The sequence below is a fragment of the Motacilla alba genome, chromosome 2 (assembly GCF_015832195.1).
Source record: "Motacilla alba alba isolate MOTALB_02 chromosome 2, Motacilla_alba_V1.0_pri, whole genome shotgun sequence".
NCBI lineage: Eukaryota > Metazoa > Chordata > Aves > Passeriformes > Motacillidae > Motacilla > Motacilla alba.
The window spans coordinates 73,498,540-73,518,547 of record NC_052017.1 but is presented as its reverse complement, the minus strand read 5'-3'; the positions used below and the strand labels follow the sequence as shown (position 1 = coordinate 73,518,547).

At 35.3% G+C, this 20,008-nt stretch overlaps 2 long non-coding RNA genes across 3 annotated transcripts in view; one reads left to right on the top strand and one right to left on the bottom strand.

Annotated features, from left to right (window-relative positions):
* Nucleotides 1–20,008, bottom strand: part of LOC119697936 — an 80,453-nt gene that overhangs the window by 49,091 nt on the left and 11,354 nt on the right. The window lies entirely within an intron of this gene.
* LOC119697937 overlaps nt 1–20,008 on the top strand; it is a 28,480-nt gene that overhangs the window by 4,236 nt on the left and 4,236 nt on the right. The window contains exons 3-4 of the long non-coding RNA XR_005256007.1: nt 17,080–17,194; nt 18,988–19,065. This is a non-coding gene — a long non-coding RNA (uncharacterized LOC119697937). The remainder of the gene's footprint in view (nt 1–17,079; nt 17,195–18,987; nt 19,066–20,008) is intronic.

Genomic DNA, 20,008 nt, shown 5'->3' with positions numbered 1-20,008 from the left:
TATTAGAGAATTCCAAAAGATATAGAAACACACAGCACTTAGCTTTCCTTATATTACCTAATACAATTTTAACAACATATAACATGATTGTTGTTTTTTTCCCCAGAATACAGATATTGATTGAAACTTTCCAGAACTTTTGATGTGTTTGAAATTGTCCTCACTCGTCCTTTTCTATGAACAAATTAGTTTTGGGTTTGTTTGTTTGTTTGTTGTTTTAGTTTGGTGTGGCTTGTTTTTGTTTTTTGGTTTTGTATTTTTACCACTTAGTTCACATAATTTAGTGTGGGGTTTTTTTGTGGTTTTTTTTTGGGGGGGGGCGGTTTGTTTGTGGTTTTGGTTTATTTGGTCTTTTGGGTTTTTTTTTTTCACAGTGTCTGCTGTTAAACCATTTTATGCTTATACCAGAAAGGAACTCTGTAATGTTTCTTTTCACTTTGAAACCCATTCACTCCATCCACTTGCATAAATTCTTTGGGGCAAAAGCTGAAACAGTTTGAAACTCAAAAAAGGTGATAACTTACTAGGTAATTTTTTTCCCCAAAATCTTTAATTCCTAGCACTCTTCTAAGCATTTCATCAAGCTAAATTGGAAATCATAAACTGTGAATATCTTCTCCGTTGCTCAAAGGCTACCCATTAGCAACAGAGCCAGCATAAAAGGATATATTTCTTGCTACATAAAAGAAGTAAACTATCAAGTTACTTTTTAACTAGCAGTGATATTCAGAGAGGCAATCCTGTAAGGCATATGCTTAGAGAATGTGAAATTCAGGTCTTTAGACTGTTTTTTGCAGTTTCTTTCACTGTTATCATTAATTTTCCTTGCCTTTGATACTGAGGAATCACTGAAACTGACATCAAAGCCATCTTTCTTGTCCCCTCAGGAGACTATACCAAAAACTGTGTATCATACTGGAAGGCAATAAGCATAGGTTTGGTGATATATTCACTGGGACAGTGGAAATATTTTAAATAAATATATGTCTAAATGGAAATATAGGCAATTAAATGAGTGAATTATGCATTTGAACATATATTTTTCTTCACTAAAATAAATATTCTGTTTGTGACTTTCAGGTGCAATTAAAATTTTATATCTATGCTATTTAAAACCACCTATTCACAGACATCCTGATGAAAGTGTTCTTTGATTGTACTGAACACTGCATTTTAATATAGTAGGTCTTTGCTGGTTTTGTTCCTTTTAATTTATCATATAAAAGTAAAGTGCAAGAGCCATTTAGGTTTGACATTTGATATTTTCATTTAATTTGTTTTTGGAACACACCTTGAAAATTTTACAATTTTCCAGAAAATGAACTGAAAAGTAGCTGTTTTTCTGTGTCATTTATCATATAAAATAATAAATATTAATTATAATTCAAAATGCAGGGTCATTACAAGAAAATATCAGCTCATTTAATTTCAAAAAAACAAACAAAAAAATTTCTGTAACATATCTGAGTAAAATCACTACAGCTTTTGTACATGTACATTTATTTTATGCCTGTATTTGCCATTTTTCTCTCTAATAGGTTCACAGAAATAAGTATACTGGGGCTTAGACTGTATGAAATAAGTTCTTAGTGATATTTGAAATAACATAGGAGTCTTTGCCTATAAAGAGCTATCTTCAACATAAATAAAAAGACATTTGCAAGAGAACATCTACCAGCACCCCTGGTTAACTGGAAAGTTCCAGGTGACTGGAAATTGCCAAGTATAATGCCCATCTACAAGAAGATCAGTTGGAAGGATGATCCAGGGAACTACAGCTTGTCAACCTAACCTTGGTGCCTGGCAAGGTTATAGAAGAGATCATCCTGAGTTCCATTACATAGCACATGCAGGACCATCAGGGGATCAAGCCCAGTCAACATTGATTTATGAAGGGTGGGTCCTGCTGGACCAACCTGATCTCCTTCCATGACAAGGTGACCTGCTTGGTAGATGAGAAAAAGGTTGTGGATGTGGTCTACTTGGACTTCAGTAAAGCATTTGACATCATCTCCCTGCTAGAAAATCTGCCTGGGTGGACTCTTTGATGGTTAAAAAAACTGGCTGGATGACAGGGTTCAAAGAGTTGTGGAGAATGGAGCTAAATCTAGTTGACCACTGGCCACTAGTGGCGTTCCCCAGGGCTGTTTTGGTGCTGGTCATGTTTCTCGTCTCTATTGATGATCTGGACATGGAGATCAAGAGCACACTCAGTAAATTTGCAGACATTAAGTTGGGTTAGATTGTTGGCTTGCTTGAGGGTAGGAAGGCTCTGCAGAGAGACCTGGTCAAACTTGATCAATGGGCTAAGGACAATTTGGCAAATGTAGGAGGTTCAATAAGGCAAAGTGCCGGGTCCCACACTTGGGTCACAGCAACTCCATGAAATGCTACAGGCTGTGGGAGGAGTGGCTTGAGAGTTGCTCAGCATAAAGGGGATGCTGGTTGACAGCTCAATATAAGCCAGCACTGTTGCCAGGTGGCCAAAAAATGTCAGTGGCATCTTGGTCTGTATCAAGAATAGCATACTCAGGAGGACTAGGGAAGTGATCATCCCTCTGTACTTGGCATTGGTGAGGCCGCATCTCACTTATTGTGTTTGATCCTGGCTCCTTCACTTTACAAAGGAAATTGAGGCATTGGAGCATGTCCAACAAAGGGCAACAAGGCTCATGAAAGCTCTGGAAAACTTGTCTTAGGAGAAGCAGCTGAGAGATGGGTTTGTTTAGTCTCAAAAAAAGGAGGCTCAAAGGGAATCTCATCACTCTATCCAAGCACCTGCAAGAAGATTGTAATGAAGTGGGCGTTGATATCTTATACCGTGTCTGCAGTGAGAGGACCAGAGGAAATGTCCTTAAGCTCAAATTAGATATTAAAAAAAAAAAAAAAAAAAAAGAAAAATCTCAATTAGACTGGTCAGGCATTGGTATAGGTTGCCCAGTGAGGTGGTGGAGTCACCATCTCACCATCCCTGGAGGTATCTAATACATGTCTAGATCTGGTGCTGGGTGATATGTTATGGTGGTTTAGGGGTTATAGTCTCAGTGCTGGGTTGACAGTTGAACTTGATGATCTTGAAGGTCTCTTCCAACCTTGACTACTCTATGAGTCTGTGAGATATGTATGATGTTGTACTTTTTAAAAACTTAAATTAGGTTTACTGCTTGGGTTTATTTTTTACTTCATCTTACTTCATAACAAAAATCAACCTTATGAAGAGATATTTATATGTAAAGCCAGGTTAGCTCAACATGTTTGTTCATTACTGGTCTGTGTGCAAGATTGTAGGCTAGCTGAATGTTAGTTAATATGCCCAATCCTGTTAAAGCTGGGCCTGTTCAGCCTTTAGAAGAGATGACAGGGGACTTCATTAATGTATGTGTCTGAAGGAACTGTGCCAAGAGCAGTCTTCTCAGTGATGACAAGCAATAAGACACAAGGCAGTGTGCAGAAACTGATGCACAGGATGTTCCATCTGAATGTGAGGAAGAACGTTACTGAGCAGGTGACCGAGCACTGGAGAAGATTACCCAGAGTGGTTATGGGGTCTCCCTCACTGGAGATACTCAAGAATCATCTGGATGCAATCCTGTGCCATGTGGTCTGGGATGGTCCTGCTTGAACAGAAAGCTTGTACCAGATGACCCACTAGGGTTCTTCCCTACCTGATATGATCTTGTGATTGCATATTTAAGAGGAAAAGGGTGACTCTTTTCTTATGCTCTTAAACACATACTATTACCCCTAGACAAAGAAGGGATATTGAGGTAGTTTTATTGAACACGTCTTCTTTTCAGCTCTGTTCCAGTTCCATTAAACTTGCAAAACATCTTCAAATGGCACTGCAGGGCTATTGAATTACACACTGTGAAAATTCATCTGACAGTCAGTAATGTAAAAGTAGAATGATATTAAGATCATGTAAGGTATAACTTTCCCTCTTGTGAGATGACCAGGGAGTGCTGCAAACATGATGAAGATCAAGAAAAAGATAATAAATTAAGGCATTTTTGCATTTTAAAGCTGATAAATAAGGTCAAGGGATAGAATTAAACAACAACAAAAGTATTTGATTTGACAAATCATTATTTTTTAAATACATGTGGAAAACAGCCATTCTCCCTTCTTTTTTTTTTATCCATGGTTTCTGTGGTTTTTCAAAATATAATACAACAGGAACTATTAATTAGAAATTACAATAGTATTTTTTCTAAAAAATGAAATGATTATCACTAGAGACACTAGCAGAAGCTACTTCTCTCTCTTCCTTCAGGCAAATTCTAGGAGTTCATATAATTTGGTGTGTCCTATGGGAGTGATCTGAATGACCTCTATGAATTACATAAAAATAAATATAACTAACATTTGATTCCCCTTCCTCCTGTGTATTTAGTCTTTATTCAATTAGGCAATTCTTGGGTATCCTTTTAATATGATTTGGTATATGTTGGATAAAAAAGCAATCTCTAAACACTTTTCCTGTGTTGATGTATTTCAGAATGCACTTCTGAATTGTTTTTTTTATTTGCAATACTTGATGATTCTTCAATGTCCTTGACATACCTACATAGTGCCAGCATAGCAGAAACATATTTATTCATTTCAAAGAAAATAACACAGTCCTATAAGAGCTCTCTAAATTATATAGAGACCACTTGCTAGCATGTTTAAGGTTCATTAACGTCATAGCATCCCTTTAGGAATGCAATAATATTGCCCTTAGCTTGTTTTTGAACCAGACTATGTTTTCTCTTTCTCATGTCTCTTAATAGTTTCAGGGATTAGGGCTATGTTGAATTATTTACATGCAGTACTCATCAAAGACGTAGTTGAGATTTTTACATAGTTATTCAGATAACTACTTGACAAAGACAATCTGTTGACAGCATTCAGTTTTAATTCAGTGTCAGTTCAGTGCTACCTTTTAAAGTCAAATGTTAGCATAAGAATTCATGGGACAAGGAAAGAAAAAAAATTGTACAAAATGACTTAAATATTGAAGGAAAAACAAAGCAAAAAAAAAGGAAAAGAAAAATTAGACATGTATTGGCATCAATTTCTGTTCTTTACTGCATATTTAACTTGATTATCCATTCAATTTATTTTTGGGAATCCTAAATTGTGCTAAAATGAACATCTCCCTACCTGTCCTCTTATTTTCACCAATAATTATGACTCGCTGAGTATGAAAACACATATGCTTATAATATTTGATGCAACTATTACTTATAACATTGGGAAGTTTTACAAAACATTGAGATCTATATGTCATCATTTACATGCACAACTCTTCTTGATTACAGGATGCACTTTTCTCTGAAAACATGACAATATCACCGGTACAAATGAAAGTACAGACCTTTGTGTGCTTTTAAATTCTGTATGTGAAAGTATTTCAAGTGTTGCAAGTGGATTGTACTCATTTGCAAGTCACTTTCTCCTCCAGAAAATGTCTCTAGAGTTACTATAACATATTGTGCCAACAAAGTTAATCATCAAATTGTAATTAAATTTATACAGAGATATTTAGATTAAATAAATACAGTGCATTATAAATAGATGCCAAGCTTATGAATAGTTTGTTTTTCACAGAAGCTTTGTTACAAGCTCACAATTGTCCACTATTTTCTTTTCTGGACACCCTAGTTATTAACAAATTGCCTAGGAAGCTTAAGATTTAGAATCTCCAAAATTTTGAACCCACTTTTCCAAACTTGAAGTTATAAAGTAAAGAAAAATCATTCTTTCAGAAAGGTTTTCATTGGAAAATACTATATTATTACCTGGAGAGACCTGGAGGCAGAGTGTGAAAACATTTTATTTCCAGCAGGCATCATGATGGAGAGACTGCTCTTTTCTGTCACTCAACAAAGTTAAATGTAAAGAGAAAGTTTTCTATCCCTTCCTTCTATTTTTAGTACATTACTCCCTCACAGAATTCTCAATAATGCCAAGGGAATGGAAATCAGAAACCAAGGTGTTTTAGCTTTGCAGTGAGTTCTCTGCCCTTCATAATTCACAAAGGAATATTCCTTCTGCTGATTTTTATTTTGGTATCATTAGGTTTAAATTCTTCCTGTATTCCTGTCAAGGACATCCAATGTAGGCTCACTTCCCTAGGTACTGTTGCTTTAGGATTCCTTCCATCACACTTTGAATGGAAGCAACTACCTCCTCCTCTTGAAGCACTCCACTTGCTAGATCCTTACGAAAAAGGGGAGAGCCATGTACTCCCAAAGTATTTCTCCTATAAAATCACGACGGGATATGCCTTCCCCATAACAAGTAATGTAAAGTGGTTAGTGTAGGTAGAGAAGGCAAATTTCTAGGCCCAGATTGTATGAGGAAGTAAAGAGGGAATTGGTACATGGAAAAAGCAGACCACCACAGATAACAGGGGTGCATTATCCCAGGGAATGGTTCAGGGATTTTCTGAACAATGACATTTAACTTGAGACTGCCAAATGGTCTCGTGTAGGACCAATGTTGAGCCCAAAAGCTGGCTATTTTGAGTATGAGATGGGCAAAATTTTAGGCAAAAAATGAATTTTGAGGCAAAAAACCTGACGTATGCAACAAAATAAAAGTTGGACCACTCAGTGTCTTTTTTTGCATCCCAGTACAGTATAAAACTAGTACTGTACTATTATATTAGTATAATACTAATCTGCTACAGGGAAAGGAGAAGCAGAAAGAAATATAATCATGGACATAAAGAGGCATTGATAAAAGTGAAGAAAGGTGGTCTCTGGGCTCATCAAGAAGACAAAATTTTGGGTTCGTTTATATGGTTTTTTTTTGCAGACACTTGTTTTTTTCTTTCATTCCCTTTCTTCAGGAAAGCTATTAGTTTCTCTAATAAAACTGTGCAAGTGTAAGAAATGCTGCTGGTCTTTTTAGGGGGAAGAAAAAGTAAAATAAATTCTAGAAGAGAGAGAAATATAAACATTATAATGGGCTGTATTCAATGCATTCCAGAGGTAAACCTTAAAAATGTACAAAATATCAAATACATTCTATTAAATTTAATTTTCATCGTCACTTAAATTTTGCTTTAATCATGCTAGAGTAGCAAGGAAGGACTGCACTTTATTTCAAAAAAAATCCTGCCATCTGGATGTTATATTTTTGTCAAGAAACTGCAGCAAAAATGCAAAATGAAATGAAAAAAGAATTCAGATCTCAGAGAATGTTCTAGATTCTACAAAAAGTAAATAGACATATGAAACAAATTCATTCTAGAACAGTTTTCTGTTTAGTTGATCTTGCTTCTGGACTGTCACTGATAGGGTTTAAAATAATGTGAGAATATAAGCTTTGGCAATACAGTTTTTTATCTGCCTTGATCCTAAGAGGTTTTCCTACAAGGCCTTTAAAGTTTGAGAGAACAAGCCCTTTTAGCTGTAAAGAAGATAAGTTCTACTAGGAGTTATTTCATCTGTCCCTAGTGGTACGCTGGACAGAGTTCTTTAATTTTGCTTTTCTCTAGAGACTTTAAAGTAGAAAAATCCCTTTATTTCACCAAAGTAAAAGATGGTATCTTTTTTTCAGATAGATAAAAATGACAGAGATGTAATATTACTAGTATTTTTCCAAGTTTCCTAGTTTGTGTTCCTGACTTTTAAGTAAAAACCAGGAATTAAAAAATGAAAAAAAGTTATATGTGGAACTGATGTATGTGAGTTTTGCAGTGGCCATAATTTACAAGCAGGCCATTTTATTGCAACAACCCACAGTAAATTACCTTTTAGGAATTATTAATTTTCATTGTTCTTTGGACTAGAAACTGGGCCTCTTAAAACCCTTTTAACCTGGATTTATTCAGAAGGGAGAAAGACTTTGTAGGATCTGTGATCATTTATCTAAAGAAAACAGGTTATAGACAATGTAGAAATTGACCTTTGGCTTTGACCTTTATTTGCAGAAAGATGATCGTTCTTCTGTGCAGATTTAGAACACCAGTTTTTCATTTGTCATCACTTTGCCCTAACCAACATGTTATTTAAAGAAAGATAATGTAATTAATCTAATTTTATTAATTTTTGGAAATTAGCAATTTAATTCTTCATAACCACTTGCTTCTGTGATTAGGGAATCCAAATAATTTATATTATATGATGAAATGTTTGGACATTTTCAAATCTGAGCATGCTTATGCTAGGCTAGGGACTAATCTTGATTATGCTTCTGCAATCACACAAGTGGTTTCACAGAAGCTAGTAATTTATAATGCCATAACTGAGGCACATTGTCCTTCTTTGTCCCTTGTCACATGTGTTTATCAATGTACTTGTTACTGTCAATTGTGTTTTCATTGTTCCCTTTCTCATTCCCCTTTTTTCTGATCATCTGGTATTGACTCTTGATTCCTTGGTTCACATTCCATCTTTATTAAGCCTTGTCCAGTTGAGTGCAACATACTTAGTCCTCTTTCTGGCAGAGACACAAATGCCTCAACAGTATTTTGATTCTTCTCCTACTAGAAGAATTTTATGCCTTATAGTCATGGAATTTTGTTATCTGGATATGGCTTCCTTCTTACCTCTACTTCTTAGTTCAGTTCTTAGATGAATGTTTGCCTCCAAAAATGTTATTTTACCTTGTAAGTAAGTTGTTCTATGAAACGGTATTTTTATAATATGGGATTGCTTTTTTTGATCTACTCTTTATTGGTGTAATGATTTTGCATTTGAATAACAGCTTTGTTAAAAAAAGAATAGTCATTTTAGGACCTGTATATTGAAAACCATTAAAAACAAATACAGAGGGAGGCAGTGATGCTGCTGATTTGTGGAATTCATCTTTTTTTTTGCCTGTGCTTTTAGAGACTACAAAATATAAAATATTTTTACTACACTTTGCAGTGTCCTTCTATTTCTCACCTATGTGACTATGTAAGACAGTCATTTTCTTGAGTTCTTTTCACTGCCATTGCTTCGGCTTCCTTCTCTGCTCTTCTGCTGATGTCTCAATACAAAATGAGATAACCAGCTGCTCCATTTTTTGAATTTGTCAAGACCACAAGCAATATCAGTGACAGAAAGAATTAAAGACAGGTCATCTTTTTCTAACATTATCCAGGGTCAAATCTGCAAACTGACCCCAGCAAGCTTGCAACCAGGAAAATGTGAAACTCCATCTCTTCCATTCTGCTCTGCAGTTTTTCTCATGGCATGATTACTTCATATAGTGTTATTTTCCCACTCTGATACTAATTTTGGTTGGATGGTAAGCAGTTTGAAAGTCTTCCTGCTTTCTAAGCATCCCTGAATTACTTCGGTTTTCACTTTTCTTTTCATAGACTTAAAACTTTCTCTGCTTTTAGATGAATTCCTCCCATCAGGAGTGGCTTGATCATTCTCACATGATCAATACTGGTTTTATGCAGTGCAATCATACTATAGATCAATGCTAAACCTGTTTTTTCTGTTGGTTGGTTGGTTGGTTGGTTGGTTGGTTGGTTGGTTGGTTGGTTGGCTGGTGGGGTTATTTTTGAGCCATGTGTTTCTTTGGTAAATATAATTTCCACCAAATGAATGACAGTAAATATTCCTTCAGTAGAGTATAATTGAGTATGATTCTTTTTCAGTTTCAGTACTAAAAAATACTTGCATTTTACTGTGAACATGATATTTCTCAATAAATGAGAAAAAAATTCCACACTCAGTTGCTGTACTGGGTCAGGCTGGAATGGGGGTAACTTTCTTCATAACAGCTCATGTGGCGCTTGATTTGCATTTGTAGCTAAAACAGTGTTGTTCACACGCTAGTCAAAATTTTGGCTATTGCTGAACAGTGTTCGCATACCATCATGGCCTCACCCCTGCTCCCACTACCACTGGAGAGTAGAAGGTGGATGAGCAAGTGTTTGTGAGGGGACAGGACAGCTGTGAGGAAGCAGGACAACTGGCCCAAACTGACCAAAGGCCTATTCCATACCATGTTACATACTACTGAACAATAAGAATCAAGGAAAGGAGGAGTAAGGGGGGGACATTTGTGGTTATGGCATTTGTCTTCCCAAGCAATGGTTGAGGCCCTGCTTCCCAGGAGGTGCCTGGACATCTGTAGTGACTACTTTTTGCTTTGCTTGCATGAACAACTTTTACTTTCCCTGATTTTTTTTTTTTCAATCCACAAACCTTCTCCTCTTCCTTGTCATTTCTCCCTATTTAACAGAAGAGGGAAGGGACCACAACTCAGGATGGGTTTTTGCTGCCAGCCAAGATGAACCTACCACAATTATTTACACAATTTAACCCTAACCTACTTGGTCTTGAAATGGGTTTAGAAATATGGAGATTTTTTCCAAGACTTTTCTTAGGAGACTAAAAAATATTTTTCATCTCTATTTTTTATCTCTGGTGCAAGAAATGAACTAAAGAATTTTACAAAGATGCAACTCAACTTCTGTTGTCCCTGTCTAAAATGCTGGCTCACACTAAGTTGAGATGGGGATGGGGTGGTGAGGTGTGAGAGAGATGGTGTGGTGTTCCTTCTGTATCTCTGTAAGAAAGACCTGATAACAAATGACTTCATGGTGGAGGCAGGTGTACTTGGGAGGTGCAGCATGAGGGCTAGTGCACTGTAGGAAGTGGGAGGCTTGCGGATGAGGCCAAAGCATGTACATGCCCCACAGAAATGTGCAATCAGAGTACCTGCACTTGTGCATGAGGGGGTCAACTGCTCATGCATCTGGTCACTGGGGGACCTGTGCCCGTAACTCTCTCTGTGAATGAGAAGAGGGATTAGACAGTTGGCAGTTTATTGAACTTTCTAAGTGGTTAACATGATGGTTTATATCTTGCATTACTGATCCTGATCCTGATGTGTAATTCACTCACTGCTGGTTAAAAACATCATTAATAAATCAATGAATCATCTTGTGATTTCATTTAAACTACAGTTTTTCTCTATGAAAATTCACTACAGAAAGCTCTCAGATATGGGTACAAAGTTTTCATGAGTTTCTTTGCTTTGCTCTGCTTTTTTGATATTGGATTTTAGTTAGTTCTTCTGTTTAGCATTTCTTCCTCTTCTGTATTGCATGCTCTAATGTCTTGAACGAAAGGATCCAATCAGACATTGGATAATATATAATTTATATGAATTTATAGATTATGTGAGCAAATATGCAGTGAAAAAAACCTTCATGTATTTGTCCTCCTTTTCCAAGAAGTTATGAGATTTCCTTTCAGCTAGCACCTAGTAAACAGAGATTTTGTTTTACTGATGCTGGTGCCTAATAACAATGGCAAGTACTTCTCTTTCTTTCACTGTGCACGAGCTAAGAAAATAATGATGCCTAACTCCTCCAATGCCCCAGATAAGACATAGTTTTCCTGTTGAGCAGTCTCTTTAATTCTGTCATAATCAAGAGAATTACTTAAAATTACAATTTAAGTTGCAATTGCTATCTTTGTTATATAAAGCAATGTGGTGAGCTGACTAAGTATCAGGAGGAGGGGTGGATTAAACAGTTAGGATAACAATTACTGAAAAAATTCCTGCTCAATTAACAGACATATGCATGGTAAAATTTTGTGCACACTTTGAGAACTACTTATCAAACTAGGTTGTAATAAGAAAGAATGCAAAATAAACCCAAGAGAAAGGCAGCAAAGCATAAGTATTACATCCAGATAGAATCCACCACTGAAGGAGACAATACAAGTTGTATTCCCATCTATGGCTGGGTCTGCTCACTTCATGAACCAATCAGTGTTGCCAGACGAGATGCTGATGTTGCAGAAGATGAGAGAGCAATAGTCAGAGTGGTTCAGTTTTCCTTTCCACTTCAGTTATCCTAAATATTTTATTTTTTCTTTGCATCAGTCTTTCAAGGAACCAAAATAGATTAAGTATTTGCCTCTTGCCATTATTTTATCCCTCATTTAGGCTTCCTTCTCTATGGATTTGTTTTGGTCCATTGATTTCCAATTCTTTTCTCCTTTGGTAGTAAAAGATGATCATAATGAATGTGATGCTAGTGAATATTTTTGTGTGAAAGAATGCAGACATTTTGTCCTTCATTTCAAAAATGAATTTATTTAAAGGAGGAAATTTGCCAAAGTCTTAAAAGTACAGGCCCTGATTCAACTGGTTCATAAACAATTTAGTCATATTTCAAAATGTTACACCACACATTAATTAAATTAGAAGGGATCTGTCATATACTAAACATATTTCACAGAATCACAAAATATTCTGAGTTGGAAGGGACCTTTGTCTGACACTATTTTAATTGGTAAAGATTAATGGACCCAATCCTGCATTAAAAAGGGGGAGAATATTGCAACCTGGTGATGAATGGCCTAATGATTTTTTTTTTTTTTGTATTTGCAAAGATTTTGGTTATGTGGTTGTCTTTTCCTCTTTTGTGATTGAATCATACTGGAAAAAGAAGCAGTCATTAATATGTTTCACAGCCTATCTCCTCTGTCTGACTCTTAGGTGATGTATGAGTACATTTGTCGAAGAAAATTATTGCAGTGAAGATTTTCTTTAATGTTCCAAACATCTTGTGATTTGGGTAATGCAAATTGACAGCAAGGCCCAGATTTGTAAGGTTAGATCTGTCTGCTAGCTTGGCATTTTGCAAAATGTGGTATAATGTTTTCTACTTTTCTCTCTTAGTCATCTAGTATGATATTTGCAAATTGGTAAATGACTTAAAAGTAATTAAAATGTAAATTGAGAGAAGTACTATCTCTTATGGGGAAAACCAGATGACTACAGGGTAAGTGGGAGGTTTATTGTCTTTAGAGCTGTGATTTTTAAGAACTTTTATCAGTCAGCTCTTCTGGACAGAATAAGTTTTGCGATCAGCAGGGATGGCACTAAACACATCAAGGTGATAGAAGTCACTTAGGGAAATAAACTCCAAGAGTTCATTCAGTTATAGTCCAAATATATCAAGTTCTGCATTAAAATTATTATATACATAATTTTCCATTTGGTAATTTCATGGTTTATGTGATTCATATTTGAATTAGTCTAAAGTTAGTCTACCAAACTGTAAAAAATTTTTGACAAGTTGAAAAGTGATTACAGAATAACTATAGTGCATTACTTATCTTTAAAAATTAAAAGGACATATACAAATTAATACAAAAATAGCTATCAGGATGCCTGCCTACAACTTTAAATGCCCTAAAATAATTAGACAATTTTAGGCTATGCTGGCATGAGAGAGTATAGTCACACAAGAGGAATGGATGTGTAGGGTGAAGTGGTTGGCATTTAAGGTCTTGGGAGGACTTATTAGGGACCAGATAAAGTATGATTCAATGGGATTCCTCCAGCCAGCAAGCTGAGTGCAGGAACCATGATTCTAGGATGCCTCTTCTGACAAACAAGTGATCAGGAGATTCAAGCAAAACCACAATGAGATCTGAGGTACAGCTCTCTTGCAGCAGCACCCTTGAGGTCCTAGTAACCCCATGACAACACGAAAAATTTTTTATCCAGTTGCACAGGTTTCTGTGGCCTAGAGAGCCTTTTGTCAGGCTTTCGCTAGCAGATATTTTTCAAGCTGTACTAGAAAAATACAAATGTACAAATACAGCCAAGGAACAGACAAAGATGATAGATGTCCCTGAAAGCCTTAGAGACCCTGTCAAATACTACCCAAATATATGAAAGATCTTATCCAGCATACAAGACTGCTGTCCTTGTATGCTTTTGCAAAATCTGCCTGATTTTATAGCCATCATTGGGACTTTGGATAGTGAAGGAATTGAAAATACTGCCAAGTTTTTAATTGTGTTCATTCCCCAGCTCAGTCTTCAGCTATGCAAAACTCCCAGGAGTCAGCCATAATTTAGAAAATGTTGGCTGGCATATGCTTGCCATTAAGCACAAGTGGATGCTAGTAAAATTACCTATATATCTGTTAGACATGCGTTTAAGGACCTTTCTAATTTGGAAATTCAGGGGGCTTAGAATAATTTTTATGGAAATAAAATATAGTGACACTTGTCTGGTTTTATAAGTATTTACAAGAGCTTTTCTGAATTAGCGCTTTCAAACATACCTTAACTCTGCTATTATAAAAGTTAAACCTTCCATATGATTAATATGACATTTTTAGCAAAAAAATAACCAGTCTTTTTGTGATGAGACTATCATTTAGATATTTACATGTGTTCATTTTTGTCTGAGAATAACAGAACTTGTGTTTGGATAGCTCATCTACACAGTTCACCTTATTGAGTGTTAAAAACTGAGAGAGAATTACTGCTACATTGCATGTTTTTTTTTTTTCTCATCAAAGCAATAGTTGAATGAATAATTTTTCTGGGACTTGAGGGCTGAAAGTGACTTCATATTTGATTATTCTAAAAAATACTTTGAGACAAATCAATGGATTTTAGCAATGAACATCAGTTTAATAAAGTGTATATGTATATGTGTGTGTGTGTGCCTGTGTGTGAGTAAATACCCTGGAAATAAAAATAAATGTTCAAAATACAGCTATCGCCAACAGTTATTATCCAGTTGCCTAAAGTATGAAATTCTCAAAAAATTATGCATGCATTCAGTTCTTCATTGTTTTGTTTAAACCAGTTTATGACAGAATTTTAAATAACTAAAGGCAATTTTCTGAAATGGTTGTCTGGGAGGTGAGAGTAAGGGCAGTGCACATATAACAAGTTAGCAGATATTTCCAGGTTTTCTTTCACAACATAATAATAGTAATTTATACCAGGCAGAATGAGTTTTAATTGAACATCTTTCAAGCTGCAGTACAAGAAGTAGTCTGGATTAATGTGAGCAAATGTGGAGAGCTAATGCTCAGTTTCAGAGCATGCAGTAACTTTGTGTTTTATCAACATGCCAGATTGGAGCTTAGAGCATATTTGGCATATTTACATATTCATAATACACTGTTACTGTGCAGATTCTACAATGTCACATTGGCACTACATGGTGAGAAAATGCAAAAGCAAGTTAACATTATGGCTGTTTATAATCTCCAATATTTTTCCAATTGTCTTTATTTACAGATGGCTTCTTAGGCCAACAGTTTGCACAATAACTAATCAAACTAATTTGTTGCTGGCTCAGAATGTAATGCTTTGATTAGAAAATTTACTTTCAGATCTATATTTCCCATATATAAGCTAAATTGTAGTGTAGTTTGTAATTACTTGTTTCTCCACACAGTTCAAGTTGGCAGCATTATGGATGAATACTCTAGAGAGAAAAGAAAAAAAGACTTAGGTTCAGTACTTGGAGTTTTGGAGTTATTCACTCCCACCGACATACTGAAACCACAGATATATGAATGGCAAGATGCTTATTCCACAGATGTAGCCTTTAACTGAGCCAACCATGTTCATTCCAGTTCATTTTTAAAAGCAGCAGCCTCTCTGTATTGTCATTGGATCCCCATTTTTTGTTCAGGGGAATTGGATGTTTCAAGACCCACGTTGTACTTAGGCATTTTGCTCACTAAGAAGGGAATGTTGTGATTTATTTAATGTGTCAATTCCATCCTTTGATTTGTTTTTAGTCAGTACTTATTGAAATGTGCTGCTGTTTTTCCATTTATTTAAAAGCACAGAGAAGAAACACACATATACACATGTGCATGTTTATTTATGGTTGTATATACATACATATATACATATATACATATATACATATATACATATATACATATATATATATATATATATATATATATGTCAGAGAGTGCTTCAAGAAAAGAAAAGGCACAAAATCAGTATAATATCTTAACCTTCAAAGAAATATGTTAGTTTGGATTGCAAGATAGGCAAGGTAGGCAAGACTCCTTGATCTTGAGAAGTGCAGGGCATGAAAAAGCAATATGTGCTCATGCTCTGTTAGTTAAAGCACAACATATTCTGTTGAGTGGAAGCAATGGCCCCGGACTGTGATTTGTCTCGCTTTCACTCTGTCAGAAACTCTGGCCATTGCTTCCACTCAACAGAATATGTTGCTTTCTTCTTTGTGTAAAGCATGAGCCAAGAATATTTCCAATGGATACATTCTTACTGATGAATGAAATGTAAAAGAAGGCAGAAATGTGATTAGTGTTGATAAATGTAAATTTGAGTGGACAAACATAACTCTCAGGTTCTCCCAGCTATCACATTATTTTTACAATATTAAAATCTACCATTATTTATCCTTGCTTTACTGTGTGATTTAAAGTGAACATTTCTTGGAAGAATGAACATATAGTTACTATATTAAAGTATTAATTGCAGAAGAACCAAATGCCTTTCTTTCAGTCTATGACTCCTGCTTTTATTTCTTTCAAGTGCAGAATATTAAGAGCAGAAAATGTTGCTGTTAATCCTTTTTTGATTTCAAAATTTATGTGACGGTGAATGCAATTAGTCCATTTTCCCATTACTTTTCCTGAGAAAATATGCACAGGCATGACCAAGAAACAGCCTCAGCTAGATAAAATAATATTTCAAACTCAGTTTATAAAACTTCAAAATAATGATTCAGAATTTTAAAAGATCTATCAAGTGGCTTAAATTTTTCGTGCGTCTGTAGCTTTTCTCTCAATATAATATTAGAGTAGCTCTGACAGATTAAAAAAAGGGAAATGTACATGTCTAATTAATTCCTGTTTATTTTGATCACATCATGCTACCTCAGACCAGAACAACATAACAGAAAGTGACAGAAATCCAACTTAATCTTAAACTACGCTATTAATTTACAGTCTGAAATATGAACTTTTGGAATGAAAATCAAATTAATTGAAAGTTCATCACCCCCTTCCGTTCATTGCTCTTATCTTATTTTTTCAAAGGTAAATACGAATGCGGTGGCGTTATTTGGAAAAATATTTTTTGGCAGAACCAAGTCGCCCTGAAGAAAAGAGGCTGGACAGAAGAGGAACAAGGGAAAATATAGAACATTACATTGCCATTTATCAAAAACCACTTTGTATGCTGCAGAAGGCTTCCTAAAGATGATTATATTAAGAGTGGCTAAGCCTTGATTTTGCTTTATACTTCCAGTTATTTTTAAATGTAGAGTTTGATAGCAATGACCATCTGTGGCATTCAAACCCCATTAATTTTATTGCAGGTATAAGCATGTACCAATGACTTCCGGAAGGTGACTGTAGCCCAAGTTAGGAAGACTGGCTTTTCAATTATTTTCAGATGTCTAAAGATGTGCCCTGATTAATTCCACCTTGCAAGTAAGTTTCCAATAGTCAGGTAACTGAATGTGTCATAATGGAAATAAATAGCAGCACCTGCATACTGAGCTGTCCCAAGTCATAACCTGGATAGGGTTCTTCTCCCAGCAAGAAGTGATGGCTCCTGGAGTAGTAAGACTCTTCTCCTGGAGAGTTCAGGTAAGTGTCTAGAGTTAAGTAAATGGATCTGATACTGTCTCATGCTTAGGCAACTCAACTCCCAAACCTATATCAGGACTAGTTTCAACTATCCAGCCAGAAAAAAACTGGCATGTACATGCTAACTCCAGAATGTTCCCATTCTTCTGGAGAGGTTTGTAGTCACTTGCAATTTTTTCCTTCCTATCTGCTTCTATCTTCATGTGTCATTAAGTCAGAGGTGTAAGAAATGTATGCAGGTATGTACATTCTTTCCTGTCCTCAATTTGCAGCTGCCAATAATGTAGACACTAAAGTAGGCTGCAGAGAATTGCTTTGTTTGGTGTTGAGATCAGAAATCAATGGATACCTTCTGACCAAACAGAAAAGCTAAATGCAGTGACTATTCTGTGGTATATGAAGTAATGCGTACACTATACCGTTATTCTGGAAGTTGCTTCTCAATGGAAACATTATTTATTATCCAAGGCAAGCATTGCTCCCTGTGAGCCACAGCCTGGACATGTAATTGAAACAGGCAAAATATCTGTTCTCTCAATTGTGTTGTGTAATAGATGAAAATACACAATATGTGTCACACAAAATTATTGGGTTAGTAACAATCTGTTCCTAATTCCCCTGTATAGCACTTGCAAAAGGTATAATGGTGTCTAGGTAATTTTTTGTAAAATGCTGGATTTGAGATCCTAAGCAATTTCTTTTGACTGTAGTGAGAGCTAAAAAGCTACATTTCTGTGTACTGCCTTAAAAATTTAGGGGCAGATGTCATGCAGCTGGGAGAAAACACTGGCCTAAGATTTTTCAGTGCTGTGGAGTCAGTGACATACTCAAATATCTGAAGGAACTAGCCCAGTCCTTTATTTCTGACATCAATTTGACAAATTTGATTGTCTCAACTTTGCATACCTGCGCCTTTCCCTAATAAGATTTTCATGCACAGATACTGCTTAAAATGTTCTTTTCTCTCACTTGTAATATTTAAATGAGGGGGTAGTACAGAAATAAATATTTTCTCACAGGCTTTGGATGGCATTGCTTGTCAGGAATCATGCAGGAAGACCCTTTCACTCTTTTTCATTCTTAAATATGAATTACTGTAGACTATTTTCTATTTATTCCAGGAGCTATGATTTCTGTGAATAACCTAGATATTTCTTAGATTTCATTACCATTCTTTGTGACCTTTTTTAGCAATGAATATCAGGTCACTGCTTAAGCATTAATGATTAGCTGGAAGGTACCAAAGTACAATGTAGAGCTGAAAACTATTAGCTCTAGATTCTTTTGCAAAACAAAGCAATTCCTTTTCCTCCAAAAAAATATTCTAAGCCACAAAAACACAACAGAATTTTTATAGACAAAGCCAGTAAGTTTAAAATATTATTTCATATACAGCTCTTAAATTTGAAAAATTATAAAGAACTTGTGCACTGTATACAAGTTTGATTAACATTCCATCCATCTTAAAAGGTCTCTCTAATATTAGTTAATAATTCCTTTGCAACAGATATACATCAAATATAGACTTCATGCATAAGGACCATCTGGAAAATAGTGGGTAGAAATAAAGAAAAAACAATGGAAGAAACAAAAATTTTGTTTACCATTTGTGTTTCCCTTTTTTTTCTTTGCAGCATATTAATGAGAACATTAGAACATTGAAAACTCACTGTGATAACACTTTAAAGGGAAAATCCTAAGTCAGTTGAAAAGTAAGTATTCTGCTACTCTTACATGACAAAGTCAAACCAATTTATTTCCAAAAAGCATCTTTCAGGTAAAGTACCTCAAAATTATCCATGTTGAAACATAAAATAATGAAATGGAATTTACAGCTTCAGTAGAATTTATAAAGACAACAGGCCCAAATAAATGGAACTGTGCCAGCTTGCTCACAACATGTACATGAATTTCCCTATAACTCGGAAGGCAAGTTCAGATTTACACTGCAAATACTTTTCCTTTAGCCCTGACTGAATAAAAATAACAGGTTTAATGAATTTAACTTTAACTGACTTTTTTTTCTTGTTTTGTTTTGTTTGTTTTTCCTTTATATGTATACCCTACTATTATCACTTATCCTTTTCATCTGTTTTGGTTATAATAACATGGCCTTTGTCATTTGACTGTACCTAAGTGATAAAATGGGAAATAAAACAATTCATATGATGTAACCGTTAATAACGTTTTAACATATCTAATAAACAGTATGAATTATTAGTAATAGCATATTTACCAGCCACTTAATATTTTTGTAAACAGTGTGGGGGGAAAAAAAAGGCTTTTTTCTCCAAATCTTTATTTTATAAAAAGAGGGGATTGATAACCACATGTGAGAAGGCAAATATCTTTTGCCATCTGTAAATCCGATCCAGCAGAGCATAGAAAGAAGTCATGTGACTTGATAACTAGATGCATTTTGACTGGCCTTCTGTGTGCAAAGGTAATATCTGGTATTTCTATACAATTTATCTCCTTCTTAACAGTTAACAAGGCAGATAAGCAATACTGAAATCCAGTATATTTAGGAGATATGACTGAGACCCAAAAAATTTTGTGCATATTCATTACGTATTTTTAATTTGAACTTAATTTCTTATTGTTTTTGAGTTATATAGGCAAAAATTAGGTTGCAAAATATTCAAGAATTTTCCT